Source organism: Dipodomys spectabilis, unplaced genomic scaffold (genome assembly GCF_019054845.1).
Source record: "Dipodomys spectabilis isolate Male_0828 unplaced genomic scaffold, ASM1905484v1 ptg000091l, whole genome shotgun sequence".
NCBI classification, from domain to species: Eukaryota; Metazoa; Chordata; class Mammalia; order Rodentia; family Heteromyidae; genus Dipodomys; species Dipodomys spectabilis.
The window spans coordinates 111,253-128,120 of NW_024870768.1; the positions used below are offsets into that span (position 1 = coordinate 111,253).

General features: G+C 41.8%; 1 pseudogene; it reads right to left on the reverse strand.

Annotated features, from left to right (window-relative positions):
- Positions 1-14,285: 14,285 nt before the first annotated feature.
- Positions 14,286-15,699, reverse strand: LOC122112022 (annotated as a pseudogene).
- Positions 15,700-16,868: the final 1,169 nt, after the last annotated feature.

Here is a 16,868-nt window from a genome sequence, read left to right on the forward strand (position 1 = left end):
GGTTTAAGTAAAGATATTAGGGACATGAGTCCTCAGGTTGTGGTGTCTGAACTTAAGTATATCAAGGTTGGCATGAGAATAAGCTACAACATATTTCATGTGGCTGTGTCCCACTATTACATGTATTTTCCTCTTGCCTTTCTCTTTTCCTTCTCACTTTAATCAAATCCTGCATCTGACCTGGGGACTTGGCAATTACCAGAAGCATAGCCCTTGGTGAGGTGATCTTTTCCGCTGACCAGTGATGTCATCCAGTTCTCAGTAATGCTGGGTGATATTCCTGTGCTGATAGTCCAAATATATATTCCAAGCCTGATCTGCTCTTCCCTCTGCAAGCTCCATAAAGACTCTGCCACAGTCTCTCTTCATCTAAACTTCTCAGTCATCTCAGTCTTGTCATTTTCAAACATTATCTTACTCCTGAGTATATACTGTTCGAGTTACATCTGATATCTTTTCCTAGCCTCCACACCAGAGCCATCATTAAGAACTCTCCTCTTTCCTCCACTTACCATATGTCCATTTTACTACATATTAACTGCTATCAGAAATGTGACCTATCATCATCCCTTACCTCTAATCTTATAAGACCTTTGCTGTGAACTGCTCACAGTAATTCCAACCCCTGTTGGTTGTGGCCAAGATCAACCAAGAGACATCCAAAAACCCAGGGTTATTATTCTTATGGAATTGTGAGAGTTACTTTTTTTTTGTCGGTTTTTGGGCCTGAACTCTGGGCCTGGGCGCTGTCCCTCAGCTCTTCAGCTCAAGGTCAGCACTCTACCACTTGAGCCATAGCACCACTTCTGGCTTTTTCTGCTTTTGTGGTGTTGAGGAATTGAACCCAGGGCTTCATGCATGCAAGGCAAACACTCTACCACTGAGCCACTTTTCCAGCCCGTGAGAGTTACTTTTGACAAATACATCAAAGGGCTCTTCAACTAAAGCTTTTAAGGAAACTTATCCTATAGGAGAAAAATCTCTAGTCTGAAGTTAAAGGTTGCTTAAGAAACTCATAAGGATGTTTCATCAGATGGATAGTTGGGCAATTAACAGCTGTTCTCACCAGAGGCAGTTAATTCCAATGTTCTTCTGTAAGTCTTTTCACTAAAAGGAAATTTGTGTAATCACCTGTAATCCTGCCTGACCAGTAGGCTAAGATCTGAGGATCGTGGTGTGAAGTCAGCCCGGGTAGAAAAGTCCATGAGGCTCTTATCTCAAATAAATTATCAAAAAAGCTGGAATTGGAACTGTGGTTCAAGTGGCAGAGCAAGAGCTTTTAGTAAAAGAAGCTCATAGACAGTGCCCAAGTACTGAGTTCAAGCCCCAGGACCAGAAGAGAGAGAGGGGGAAAGAGAGGGGGGAGACAGAGAGAGACAGAGAGAGAGATAATGAGACAGAGAGACAGAGAGAGACAGAGAGATACACACAGAGATTGACAGGGAGAGACAAAGACAGAGACACAGAGAATTTGAACTAGGAGTAAAACTTGAGGTGATCTAGAGATCATACTGGGCTTTAGGACTTGGGGAAGGCTTACAGGAAGGAGTTGAAGGGTGTTATGGTACTAGGGATGTAAACTCAGAGCTGTGAGGAAGAGTAAGAAAACTAACACTATAAACAACAAAAGTCAATGCCACGTATTTTAGAACTGAGGCCTCTTCCCTCTTCCTCTTCTTCTACACAGAAATACAGACCCTTTAAATCACTTATCAGATTCTCAGGACTGATCCAACACCTGAGCCAGTGATGTAGTGAACCTCAAATATCTATAAGAGTCCACTGCACAGGTGCCTACAACTGTGGACAGGTTTCTCTTCTTACTGTACCTTTCCCAACCAACTGTGCTAGCTTCTAACTTTGTGCTTAGCCCACCCCTCATTCACATCCAGGTTGCTAACGTTTTGTCCAGTGGTGTAGACCCTTCATCCATTGCCAAGTTCTAGGGATTGTTTTGAATATCCTGTCATTTTCCTAGTGTTCTTCTCACCAAACATCCCTACTAACCTCCCAACATTGTGACAGCTCTGCCACAAGAACTCAGAATTTTTCTGAAGTCAGTGCTAAAATAACAGAAAGGTGATTAGTCAGGCTGTTTCTGGAAATGATTTCTCAACTTTCTACCAATATCTGAAAATGAAGCCTAAAGAACAGATAAATTTAAGTCAAATGAAGGACCCCTGTATAAGATGAGTGGAGAACAATAAATTGGGGTCAGTAGTAGAAGAGTGATGTGGATGAAAATCCTTCATAATGAGGATAATCTTTGTGGTGGAAGAGAAGGAGCATTGTATTAATATTACTTAATGAGTTAAAAAAATGAACACACTCTTTGTATGGCATGATAATTATCTCCCAGTTCTTTTGGTCTGAAGAAATAGACTTGTCTGGGTTCTCTGGCAAGGTTCTCACTAGTCACAAAATAAGGTGTGACCTAGGATGGGCTGTTAGTTGGAGGTTCTGGGGAGGAATTACTCCTACACTTGATCAGTGTGTGTCAGAACTTGGTTCTTTATAGGTACAGGACACTGGTCTACAATTACTTCAGGATCTTTGCCAGAGAATAATGATCATGTTCTAATAACTACTCTGTGGTCTTTGCATGTACCTCCTCCTGTAAAGCCAAATTCGGAAATCCTTACCCAAAACACCACCAGAGACCATCACCAATGTAAAAGCAAAGGAGTCTTTATTGCAAACTCGAGCTTGGTCTGCGCCTCCCCTCCCCCACCCCACCCCCCCACATGGCAGCAGCCCATGATGCTGAGAGGACTCGAGCTGAAATTTCACAGGGTTTATAAAGACAAAAACCACAAAGTTACAGCAACCAGATGTGTTAACAGGACATTCTAGGGCGATAAGGGGTAATAGGGGGTTATCCGACCATTTGGGCCAGGGCAATAAAGGGCAGTAGGGGGTTATCAGACCATTTGGGCTAGGGCAATAAAGGGCAGAGGGTATCTGTGAAGTGAGGGGAGTTTGTGGCCACAGAAAACTCTGTCCTTGGGATTTATGTGAGCTCTGGTTAACTTCAACACAGACAGGTCAGTTCCTGGAATTTATGTTTGCTGTGGGTCACTCATAATTTAACATAAATGACAGAATGGCCGCTGCCTCAAAATGGAGTTACTTCAACTCTTCACTCCAAGCTAAAAACTAGCAGTGGTACATCAAATCTCAAGCTTCTATTATCTCTACTGTCTTCTACGCGCAAAAGAAAGCATTCTGCTATTGAGGGCCTTGTGGGACTAAATTAGACACATGTGAATGATTGCTCTTTAGAATAATCACAGATGAGATGTCTCATCATATTCACCAGGGACAGAGTTATACATTCATTAGCACCAGCTAACACAACATCTAAGTATAACTCTTGGATCTCTGATTTGTTTTAAAAATTATTCTAAAGGAATCAAGTAGTACCTTGACCTTGACCAAAGTCACCACATATCTTTACTGTGTTAGTTTTCTATGTGTTCATAGGGCTTCTAGGCCTGAAGGGCTCACGTGGAAATTTCTGCTATTGTTTTATCAACCCTGAGGCTGAGTTAAGACATGCAAAAGAGTAAGTGTAAGGAAATGAAGAGTAGAATGATTGACTGTGATCTGAACCTGGCTCCTGAACTGACATAAAGATCGAGCAGGAAGGCCCTCATCTTCCCTGCCTGTGTGCTTCAGCATGCCTTTGGTATGTGATACAAAGACAATTGGGGGCCAAGGGCCAGTGGCTCATGCCTGCAATCCTAGCTACTCAGGAAGCTGAAGCCAGACTGTGTAGAAAAGTCCTTGAGACTCTTATCTTGGATTAACAACCAAGAAAATGAGAAGTAAAGTTGTGGTTCAAGTGATAGAATGCTAGCTTTGAGCAAAAAAGCTCAGAGACAGCACCCAGGCTCCAAGTTCAAGCTCCAGGACAGGCACACGCACATGCACACACACAAAACAAACAAAAGGCTACTGGATAACTAAGTATGATTACTGAATCTCCATCGCATATGTCACATAATGAGAGCAGTCACTATAGCCTTTGAAACTTATTTCCTCTTATCTTCTTGCCTTATATAAACAATTTGGTGGATCAAAGAATATTATATAGAGGAGTGAAAGTCCATGGAATAAATCTTTTATAGAATTAAAAACCAGTTTAACAAAATGAATCAGGAATCTGAAATGAAATGGTAAGGGGGAGGGGAGTTGATGAATGGAAAAGGAAACGGGGGACAAATACAGGCAGAATATTCAATGTACATATTATGATAAGGTAGGAAAGTTGAAATGAGTCTCCCCACAAGACCAACCTGCATTTCCAATCATATATTATTATTATTCTCATTTCAGGTCTAGATTTCAAATATAAGTGAACAAATGCCATATGTAGCCTAGTGAACATGGTTTAACTCTCTCAATATGGTAATCTACACTTCCATTTGTTTTCAAGTAAATAATATAATTTTATTCTTTATAGCTTTGAAAAAAATATATATACATCTTGTTTTCTTTATCTGTTCATCAATTGTTTGGCACTTACGTTGGTTCCATAACTGAGTTTTTGTGAATAGTACTGATATAAACACAAATATGCTAGCATTGTATGTTGTCTCACATTCTTTTGGATGTACACACCCAGGATCATCCTTATTCAAGGATGTCTTTATTTAGAGTACCAAGATATAAAAGGCCAGTGTAAGTAAAATACTAGGAAAGTTTTCTGCTCTTTATCAACATAATGACATTTATTGTTTTTATAGTTGTATGCCTCTGTCTTTAGTAATATCACTGTTTGGGTTTCTCAAATGAAAATGAAGAATTATAAAAACTGTGTACTTTGTAAATTATTGTAGAATGTTCAAGTACCAAAGAACTGATTCCAGGGAGGATTATTGCAGAATACAATACAATGCAACTGCTTAAGTAGACCACATTACTCACTGTTGTAGTAGGGATGTTTCTGGATGAGAATAACAATAAAAGCTCTCTGCCTAAACTGTTTTTGACCAAGCAGCAATTTTTAACCAGGGGAAGGAAGGGCATGAGTAGCACTTAAAAAGTGATTGTGGATGTGATAGACCCTTTCCCATTAAGGGGCCATAAAGGTTGCTGATAAGGTATCAGAGGACATTGGCCACAATGGTAAATTAGCAAAAAAAAAAAGACTATTCCAAAATATAGAGATGGTGCAGAGAAAAAAATTTCACATATGTTGATGGTGAGTATGGAAACGTAACTGCAAGTCTGGAACACAGTTCTGCTTCTTCTAAAAATCACAATAAGAGCTAGGCTCCAGTGGCTCACGCCTGTAATTTAAGCTACTCAGGAGGCTGAAATCTGAGGATTGCGGTTCAAACCCATCCTGAGCAGGAAAGTTTGTGAGACTCTTACCACAGAAAAAGCTATAAGTAGAGTTGTGGCTCAAATGGTAGAGCACTAGCCTTGAACAAAAGAGCTCAGGGATAGTGCCCAGGCCCAGAGTTCAAGCCCCAGGACCCAGAAATTGCAGTTGTGGGTTTATCTGAGCAACATTAAATCTTCAGTCCTCACTAACTATACTTCATATCAGCTTTATTTGTTTTGTGATGGTAATGGGCTTAAACTTAGGTCCTTTTGTTATATCTTAGCTTTTGTGTTCATGGCTAGCACTTTGCCGCTTGAGCAACACATCCACTTCTGGCTTTTTGTTGGTTAATTGGCAAAAACAGTTTCTTGGATTTATCAGCCCAGGCAGGTGAAGTCATACCTTATCCTCCTGAGTAGCTAGGATTACAGAGGTAAGTCTCTTGGACACAGAATAACAACTTTATTTGTTACATTCAAAGTCTGGAAAACAAAACACTCACCAACAGGTCAACAGATAAAAAGAGTGCATCTTTACCCTGAATGCAATACAGCAAAAAAATGGACAGAAGTCTTTTGTGAATTGCTGAATATTTGACCTAGTGCCTCTTACATACTAAATAAATACTCTACTATTGAGCTGTATCTCCAAGGCATAGACTTGGAATATGCACACCAAGTTGCACAGAACTAAACATATTATGGAGAGTAAATCAGACCAACTTCATAAAGGTTGCAATCATACATAATTTAATTTTGTGTAGCATTCAGTAAATGAGACAATTATAGAAATGGAGGATGTTTCAGTGGTTACCCATTTTAGGGATGGTGCTGAGTGACTATAAATGGTTATCACGAAGAAGATTTTTGTGGGGATGGAACAGATTCATTCCACAATAGGACATGCTGCTCTGGGAGACAGTGGTTAGGCCTCCTGAGCAGAAGCCATCCACACACACACACACACACACACACACACACACACACACACACACACACACACACACACACGTGAGAAGCTGGATTATTCGGCAATCAGCATCCAGGAAGTGGTGATCTGCTGTCGTGAGCGATTCTCAATAGAAGGTTGGGTCTCTCCCCTTGAGTGAATGGGGTCAGTTACATCAACAGTGTGCCAAATTCTCACTCTCTGTGTCTGCAGTGACTAGAGGAGGAAGGTCCAGGACCTGACTAGATCAGTTTCTTAGAGTGGCAAATTAGTTGATGGTCTTTATATGAGCAATCCAGTGCTCATGTCTTATGGAGATCCTGAAACCCACACATCTCTACCCCCATCCAGTGGATAGTGTGACAGCATTACAGGGCCCTGCCACATGCTGATGGTTAGTTGGGGCACTGGTAACGAAAGAAGAGTTTCCAGGCTACTGAGAGTGACATAACAGTGCTGTGATGTCGCAGGTCACAAAGTCCACCTTTTGATGAAGGTGGGGCAAGTGTGCAGGGCAGAGGATGGTAGAAGTTTTCAAGGTAGGCAGGTATGTATGCCTTGCTGTGGTTGCTACTTCTTTTACACTATTCTCATTCATTTCTTTATAAGAAAGAAAATACATGGCTGCTCAGAGCATCTTGTATGCATACCCAACTTATACAAATGGATGGTTTTTCTTTTGCCAAGGGGCTACTGCACACTTGAACAGCTATTTATAGTATACAATATAACATGATTTTTTCACTATATGAGCACAAGCAGTATTTGGAGATTATCCCAGAAAGTTGCCATAATTCTCATTTCTTAGATTATGAAACTGAGGCTCACAGGCCTCAGAATGATAGATCCACACAATAAGCATTAGAGCCTAGATACAACCCTAGAGTTGTGTGGGAAATCTAGGAATTTAAATCTAGGACCTATTGCCTTCTAGTCAGGCACTCTATCCCTTGAGTTACATGTCCCTGTTCTTTGTGGCCAGGTTCTTTTTTATAAGGTCTCAGGCTTTTGCACAGAGCTTGCCTTAAACTGTATTCTGCTACTGATGGCCTCCTGCATAACTGTGACCACGGGAATAGACCACTCTAGCCAGCTTATTCATTGAGATGGGGTTTTGTTATTTTTTCTGTCCAGACTAGCCTCAAAACACTGTATTTCTAATTTTCACCTCCCAAGTTTGAGATTATTTGTTTCTGCCTCCATGCCAGGAGGCATGATAACCAGAGATTACTTTTAGGTTCATATTGACATCTCGGTCTGTCTTTGATGAGAGGCCTAAAGCAGGTGATTAAACTCCAAATTCTGTCAATTCAACTTGAACCTGCTCTACCTCTTCTCTCCAGCAGCTTAACTGAGGGAGAGTCCTGGTGTTGATTTCTCAGAGTCCACTAAATAGACCTGTGATTGAGACCTCTTCTCAGGTCACTGTCATTGCTTCTTTTTCTGTGTGTATGCCAGTCCTAGAACACAAGGCCTGGTATCTGTTCTTGAGCTTTTCTGCTCAAAGCTAGCACTCTATCACTTGACCCACAGCTTCACTTCTGACTTTTTAGTGGCCATTTGGAGACATAAGTTTCATAGCCTACTTTACCTAGAGTGTCTTCGAACCAAGATTCTGAGAACTTAGCCTTCTGAGTAGTTGGGATTATAGACATGACCCACTGGCTACTTATATCTGTACCACAGCAGCCTTGGAGCTGCCTAAGAAGAGAAGCCCCAAATTCCAAGCACAGTAGTGTTTGGCACCCCATTGTGTATAGCTATGTCACAGTTCAACTTCAGAAATTGAGATGGGACTGTGGCAGTTAAGATGCAAACATGAATTTGCTAACCATCCATAAAAGTCACACCAGAAGGCAGAAGGAAAGATGTTTTACTGCTGCTGGATGGAATTTGCTGGAAGCTCTGAGTGTATTTCCTGCACTGTGCTGGGATAGAATGCATTCTCACAATAAGCTCAGTGTAGACAGAACCTACTTTTTTCTAAGAAAGCATTCTTTGCTTCTATTGGGAAGCACTTGGTTAATAACTCCATGGCTTTCACTTCATGTGTCATATGTTTGATAATGTATCTCAGGAACAGTGTAGTGAATTAGAAGAATATACAATCCAAATCCCTTATAGATGACCTTCGGATTTGATTTCAGTTTTTAAGAGAGTTTAGCTCTCTAGGGCTGGCTACATAGTTTATTGTGAGTTATGGACAGGAGAGGATCCTGTTGCCTGTTGGCTCTTTGTGTCCCTCTCAGAGACCATGATGATCATTGACCATCCCAGTACCATTCACAGAATTTAATGCAGACCTATGTGTTTAACACTGGCAGTTCATAGAGACATGCAAAGCTCATCTTGCAAAGCTCATCTGTATTATCTGACCCCAAATCAATCATTTTAATGCTTCTTAGCACAAGAATGACATGACAGTATGTGTAGAAAGCAATTCATAGCAATAGTGTAAATGCTGCATCCACACTCAACTCTCTTTCTGTCTCTCTGTTTCTCTCTGTCTCTGTCTCTCTGTTTCTCTGTCTCTGTCTCTGTCTCTGTTCTCTGTCTCTGTTCTCTGTCTCTGTCTCTGTCTCTGCCTCTCTGTCTCTGCCTCTGCCTCTGTCTCTGTCTCTCTTTCTCCTTCTCTCTCTCTCTCTGTCTGTCTGTCTGTCTGTCTCTCTCTCTCTCTCTCTCTCTCTCTCAGCCAGGGATAGTCTAACACATAGAGTTCTTCACAAATTACTCCTCCACTTCAGTGCCTCTCTCTCCAAGGACTGGCTCTGGTAGTTTGCATCACCATGTTTCCCACTCCAGGGAGAGGAAGAGGAATGGAATTTCTTCCTTAGACCTCATCCAAACATGATTAATGGATCACCACCTAGAGCAGTTCCAGGTTACATTCCCTAACTCATCCTTCAGAGAAATCCTGAATGGCCTCTGCTATAGAAGAGAGGAGGAGTGTGACATGGATGTGGTACAGATGACATATCCCAGGTAAGACAAAGGAGACGTGTTATTTTGCTTCAAATATTGTGATACATTAACAATACCAAGAATACATTACGTCCTATGCTGCAGCTGCCCAAGTTATTATTGTTGCTAGAAATATCAAAAGCCCAATGATAATAATAGTTATCATGTCTGACTCTCATGCACCAGATATGCTTCAAAATCTGCATCTGTGAATGTAACATATACCTGTGTACAGTTATTGAATCTGGAATTATTGGCACACAAAATTACAGACTCATGTTCAAATGACTTGTAAGTGCTTAATCTCAGGCTGAAACCCAGGCTTGTTTCATTCCAAAGCCACTTTCATTGAGCCCTGTATGTTCTCACCTCCAGGAGAAGTAAAGTACAGTAAAAGATGCTAGTGGTCCAGGGGATGTGGACTCACTTTTATACCCACCAACAATCATAATCAGTTGTACTGCCTGAATTTATTTTTTGTTAAAGAAGGAATAAAAAGTTTTCTTTGAGAATTTATGCTTACTAATATATAGGAATTCCAAGTTTGAAAGAGTTCACTGATGTAAAGTCAAAAAAAGACAAGAAAAGGCTGATCCAGAATTTGAAGTTAAGGTAGACATTTCTGGAACTTGGTACAGGAGCCCAGGAGAGAAGCTGTCACATCTAATCAGTCCTTTTGTAGCTCTTGACATGTTAAAATTGTTCTTTTTTGTTAAGGTGATGTACAGAGGGGTTACAGTTACAGAAGTAAGGCAATAAGTACATTTCTTGTCAAACTTGTTACTCCTTCCCTCATTTTTCTCCTCCTTTTCCTCCCCTCACCCCATCCCCAAGTTGTATAGATCATTTCCAACATACTGTCTTGTGAATATCCCTGTTGCATTGGTTCCCATTGTCCTTTGTCTCACCATTCTGCTGTTTCCCTTCCCTTCCCTAATTCAAATAAACATATATACAATACCAGGGTAACAAAATCAAATAGAGTGACAACAGGTGTTATACTAAGGAGGAAGAACATACAAAATAAACAAAAAATCATAAAAAATCATTAAAACCAACAACAACAAAGAAAAACCTCTTGTGTCCATTTCTTGGAGTTCATTTTGCTTAGCATCTTAAAATTGTTCTTGACATGTTAAAATTGTATCTCTGGCCCTGTCTGCAGTTAACAGAATCACATACACAAATAAGATGAATATGAATATGGCTACATTCAGTATCTTTTATACAAATCCAGTGATTTGTTTTCTGAGAAATAACATGTTTTGAAAATAAGTCAATTTTGGGCTGGTGGCATGGCTCAAATGGTAGACTGGTTGTCTAGCAAGGGCAAAGCCCTGAGTTCAAACTCTAGCACCACCAAACAAACTAACAAACAAACAAACCAAAAATAAAACACCCAAAACAACCCTACATTGGCAAGTAAGTCTCTATATTGTCAATTTCAACTTATGTGTGGTACTGTTAATCTAGTTGGATATTTAAACATTTTATTTGAATATTATCCAATAGTATATGCTGTCATTTTCCAATTGTTGTGCTATTGTTCCTGTTGTGGTGGTAGTGTTGTTGTTGTTGTGTATGTGTGTTTTGGTGCCTCAAACTCTCATTCAGCTTTTTCACTCACAGCTGGTGCTCTAGCCAGCATTTTGCTGGTTAATTGGAGATAAGAGTCTTGAGATTTTTTATTTATTTATTTTTGGTTGGTCGTGAGGCTTGAACTCTGGGCCTGGGTGCTGTCCCTCAGCTCTTCAGCTCAAGGCCAGTGCTCTACCACTTGAGCCACAGCGACACTTCCGGTTTTCCTGCCCCAGCTGGTTTTGAATCAAGATCCTCAGATCTCAGCCTCCTTAGTAGCTAGGATTACAGGTGTGAGCCACCGATGCCTGGCTGAGTCTTGAGATTTTTCTGCCCAGGCTGGCTTCAAACCTCAGTCCTCAGAGACTTCTAAGTAGCTATGATTACAGGTATGGGCTAATGTCCAGCTCTAGTTTTCAAACATTTGCTACAGCCTAGTTGTGTTTTGTTTTTTTGTTTTGTTTTGTTTTTTTTTATCAGTTGTGGGGCTTGAATTCTAGGCTTGGATGCTGTCCCTGAGCTTTTCTGCTTGAGGATATCACTCTACCACTTTGAGCTACAGCCCCACTTCTGGATTTCTGGTGGATAATTGGAGATTAGAGTCATCTACTTTCCTGCCTGGGCTGTTTTTGAACTAGGGTCCTTAGATCTCAGCCTCCTGAGTAGCAAGGATTAGAGGCATAAGCCACGAGTGCCTGTCATGTTGTTGTTTTAAAGCTCAGAAAATTATGAAAATTATAGGATAACATGATTTTAGGAATTTTCAACAATTCCAATTTTTCATTCCTAAATCCTGAAGATGAATATCTGTTTGGGAATTTGGAAACAGCTGTGCTGGGAAGTTGGAAGCATTAATTAATAAATCATTGCTACTTGAACTTCCTAAACAGCCAGTAGTATAGGAAATAGTACAGAGGCCATCTTCCATGGTCTCCCCAGAGTATCCACATAGGATTTGGCTTTGGTGTGGTGCTTCCTTCACTAATGTCATTCTAAAGAGGTCATCCCAGGAAATTGTGGGCTCAGCCAGAAGGACTCGTCTTTTTTTTTTTTTTTAGCATATATATATATATATATATATATATGTATATATATATGTATATATATATATACATATATATATATATATATATATATATATGTATTGTGAAAATACCATACAGAGGGGTTACAATTACATGGGCAAGATAATGAGTACATTTCTTATCAAGCATTGTTGCCTCCTCCTTTGTTTCCCCTTCCCATCCCTTCCCATACCCCCTCTGGCCCCCCCCACCTAATCCTCCCCCCTTCCAAAGTTGTAAAGTTCATTTTTCAACATAGCAACTTGTACATCTCATTGTTGCAATGGGTCTACCTGTATCTCTATTTCAACAATTTGTTTTTTCCCTTCCCCTCCACAAATTATACCAACATCAAATACAGTGAAAGCAGGGGTTATATCGTGGGGGAGGGACATACGAAGCAACAAAGAAATCATCTTATAAATGTGTTAGAAACAATTGCATGAAAGAAAAACCATTTGAATACTTATCTTGGGGTTCATTTCCCTAACATCAACTTATCTGACCTTTTCTGCTTGACTCAGACATACACTGGTTATTGCAACTAAGGGAAACCATGGGACCTATGTTTCTTTGGGCCTGGCTTACTTTATTTCATATAATTTTTTCCAAGTCTTTCCATTTCCTAACAAATGGGACAATGTCATTCTTTCTGATGGAGGAATAGGATTCCATTGTGTATATATACCACATTTTCTTGATCCATTCATCTACTGAGGGGCATCTGGATTGGTTCCATATTTTAGCTATGGTAAATAATGCTGCAATAAATATAGTTGTGCTGGTCAGAAACACTAGTCTTAAGCATCAAATTTCTATGTCATTTCACTTCCTTCCCAAGGAGTACCTAGAATTTGTGTGTGTGAGTATGTGTGTGTGTTGGTCCTGGGGCTTGAACTCCGGGCATGGGTGCTGTTCCTGAGCTTTTGTGCACAAGGATATGCTCTACCATTTGAGCTACTCTACCACTTCTACCTTTTTGGTGATTAATTTGAGGAGTCTCACAGATTTTCTTGCCTGGACTGGCTTCAAAGTGTGATAATCAATTCTCAGCGTTCTGAGTAGGTAAGATTACTGTCATGAGCCACTGGCACCAGGCACATTCTAGAATGTTTTTTTTTCTGTGTTATTTACCACTGAGAAAAATGGATGCTACCTAAAACAGATGAATTCACAGCCACAATCCAGCATGTCCTGCAAGACGTGTGGTAGTAGCATGGGCTGTGGAGCCAGTCAGGCAGACCCGGGTCACAATTCTAGTTCTGCCACATAATGGCTATGAGACTTTGAGCAAATCCTCTAACCTCTTGGAGACATAGCTTTTCCATCCGTAAAATGTGACATGATCTATGACACAGGGAAGTTGTAAGGATTAAACAGGATAATTCCTATAGATTGCAGTAGGTGGCCCACAATAAGCCCTCAATAAACAGAAAACAATATTTCTCAGTATGCCAGCAAAGTCAGGAAACAAGAATTTGGGGAAATAATTTGGAACTACTCAAATGGTTTCTTTTCTCCATCCTGTCCTTCCACGGGGGTTCAAGGCAAGAGCACCTAGGCAAAAAGGCCTGTGGGAGCCGGGCACCGGTGACTCATGCCTGTAATCGTAGCTATTCAGGAGGCTGAGATCTGAGGATCACGGTTCAAAGCCAGCCCAGGCAGGAGAGACCGTGAGACTCTTATCTCCAATAAACCACCAGAAAATCAGAAGTGGCGCTGTGGCTCAAGTGGTAGAGCACTAGCCTTGAGCTGAAGAGCTGAGGGACAGCGCCCAGGCCCAGAGTTCAGGCCCCACAACCTACCAAAAAAAAAAAAAAAGAAAAGAAAAAAAAAAGACCTCTGGGTCATTCAGGTTCTCAGGCTGACTGACAAGGTGGGCACCAGGTGGAATCTCTGGTGCGGAATCCCAGCCCATTCACAAGCACAGCACTCACCTGGTTTGTGGGGGGATGCATGTGTGTGTGTGTGTGTGTGTGTGTGTGTGTGTGTGTCTGTGTGTGTGTGTGTGTGTGTGTGTGTCTTGGCATCACGTGGCAACGCACGAGGCTCTCAGCTCTGTGCCTGTGCACTACTCACTAGTACTCTAGTTCTCGCGAGAGCTGGATGAGGCGTGGGGGGTCAGAGGGGAAGCAGACAAAGTACGTGAGGAGGCAGCTGAGGTAAAGGACGTTTGTGCTGCGATGAGCCTCACTGGAGGCCTGTCAGGGCTCTTGGCGTCTGAGTTCCCCGCAGGCCTTTTCCACAGGTGGGGTGCTGGTGAGCCTTAAGTTGGGGTACACAGGGCTGCTGCTCTCGGTTTCTGCAACAGTGTGTGGAACAGGGAAGCCCCGTCTTCCCATGGGCACGAGGGACTTGGGCTGAGGGGGGCCTACAGGCATCATGTTTTCCAGAAAGCCGCTTCACCTCCCTTTCCTTTGGGTGACCGTCCTGGGCACCATTGCAGCCTTGCTTCCTCCCCCAGAAACTCGGGCATTTGGTACCATGGAACTGGGCTGGGCATTTGTCTGGAGGCCCTTTTGGGGAAGGAGCCACAGAAGGGGTTCTGTTTTCAGGCCTATCTTTGGGAGAGCTCTCCTTATTCTCATTCTGGAATCTTTTGCTTCTAGCAATTCTGGAACAGGCTCCTTGATGAGCATGGGAGGTCATCCATGCTTCCTATAGGTGTTCCCTTAGGGTCTCTCTATTGGCCCAGCTGTGTGGGCTTCTGGGGGTCCAGCAGGTAACACAGGGTGTCTGGGCTAAGGAGTGCCCCCAGGGCTTGGCTCTGTGCCTTTTTGTAGGGAACCTTCTGAATGGAAATTCTGGCTGCTGTTCTCATTGTTGAAGTCCAGCAGGATAAGAGAGCCACCTCTTCTTGAACTGGTGCCCCTGCTCCTCCTCTTCTGGCCAAGATATCGGTCTGTACCACACCTGCCCTCTGTCACTCCTCTTCTTGGGTGGTGGTGGTGGTGGTGGTCCACCACTTTTACCTACTTAAAGATAGAAAGTGAAGCTTCGCCCACAGTCACTCCATACTTCTCGCATCTTCGGGCCTTCTCTATGATCATCATCACTTTCTTGATGTCATCCTTTGCCCAGCTCTGGTTCTTGTCCCATACTATCCAGTAGGCCGTGCTGACAGGGCTGGAGCTGGATCAAGCCAGCGGCAGAGCCAGGCCAGGGATCACATAAGGTTACTATTGCTACAATGAGAAAAGGAAATGGCTATAAGATTTAGTGGCTTTTTTTGCCAGTGGTACTGGAGTTTGAACTCAGAGCCTTGTACTGACTTGGTTTGCTTGCCCGGCTGGTACTCTACCACTTGAGCCATGCTTTCAGTTTTTTGCCAGTTATTTTGGAGATAGAGTCTCAAAGACTTTGCAGCCCAGCCTAGCTTTGATCCATCATCCTCTGCATCATAGCTTCCTTCAAGCAAGGATTGTACGCATGAGCCACTAGCACCAGGCTGGACATTTAGTATCTTGAAACTAAAAGAAATCCATATTTGTCCCTCACATTTTGTCGGTTGACTGGTATCAGATGGTGGGTTCTCATTTAGTGTCTGTGCTTTGATTAGATCCAGAGGATCAGCAATGATCTCTAGGCTCTATTGGCCAGATCTCTCAAGTAGAGTCACTTTCATATATGGCTTTTCACACAGATGAAACCTCCATCTGACATCTCCTTTTCTTTGGGAGTCTCTGTGCTTTCACAGGGAGCACCCTCTGAGTGAGAGTTTCAGCAGACATATGTGGAACTGTGTCTTCCTAACACCTAGGCTGAGAGGCAGTAGAACTTACCTCTTTCGCAATCTACTGCAGCAGCATAGGCCATTTTTGAGGGGAAGTGATTATGTAATAGTAGGAGGATGACACTATATGGCAAGGGAAGGAAGGCATTGATAGTGCACATCACTACAAGATGTAGTGAGCTAGCACTGACACCTGGCTGGTAGGACTGTATAGGCTGAGAGTAAGTACCATAGTGTGAACATGAAAACCCTCAGATGCAGCCATTTACCTTCAGATGATTTGTCCACCGCAAATATATAACTAGACAGATGCACAATGATTTGTGGACAGTTTTATCACCCTTGGTTTTTTTCAAATGGGGTGAGAACAAAAAATTGAAAAATATATTTTTGAATATTTTTATTACCTTTAAGTATTTGTACAAAATAGTTGCCATTGACCAAAGCAACTTATGAATACATAGCATCTTGATCACTGTCACTGTTTTCAACATTCTTACCCAAATATGTAAATGACAGTCAGAAAGCAGTTGGATACTTTGAATGGCATCCATATCCTGGCATAGATTGGAAACCCTTGGTAAACCTTGAGATCTTCAGGTAATAATCAGTAATGAAAAAAATATGGCCTTCAGAAAATCAAGGTTGAAGTCAGGGCAGCCCTATGTCCTCTGCTTTTTGTGGCTTATACAACCTTCCAGTGAAGTGTGTGGTTCTAAGCTTTCTTTAATATGGCCCTCAGACATACCCTGCCTTTCCCTGCAGATCTCATAGTAGTCTCTGTTTTCAGAGCATGCCATCAGAACAAATTGTGGCTACTTTGTCTCCACAAGACTTATTTTCCCAGCCAAGTCATTTACCAGCTTATGAGTTAATAAGCAAGATACATCCATCTGTTTGTTAAAATTCCTGAATACTAGATGATTTTCCACTTCTGCTAAGCTAGGAGCTTGCTGTTTTCTGCTTTACCTAGAGCTCAGAATAGCTATTTGGTGATCATTAAATTTATATACTGTCTGTACTTTTGGGCTTTCTGACCTGGAGCATCACTCTGTAGTTATCATCCCAGGTAAAGGTCTGCTTTGTTTCATGAGATGTTTATGCTTCCATTCAAAATGTCAACCTCTAGGTTTGAGGTGTGGCTCAGTTGGAAGAGTGCTAACCAATGAGCAAAAGGGTCAGGTAATGAATTTTAGTCCTAGTCTCAAGCCAAAAAGAAAACATCAACTCTATGGGAGCTTTCAAAATTATG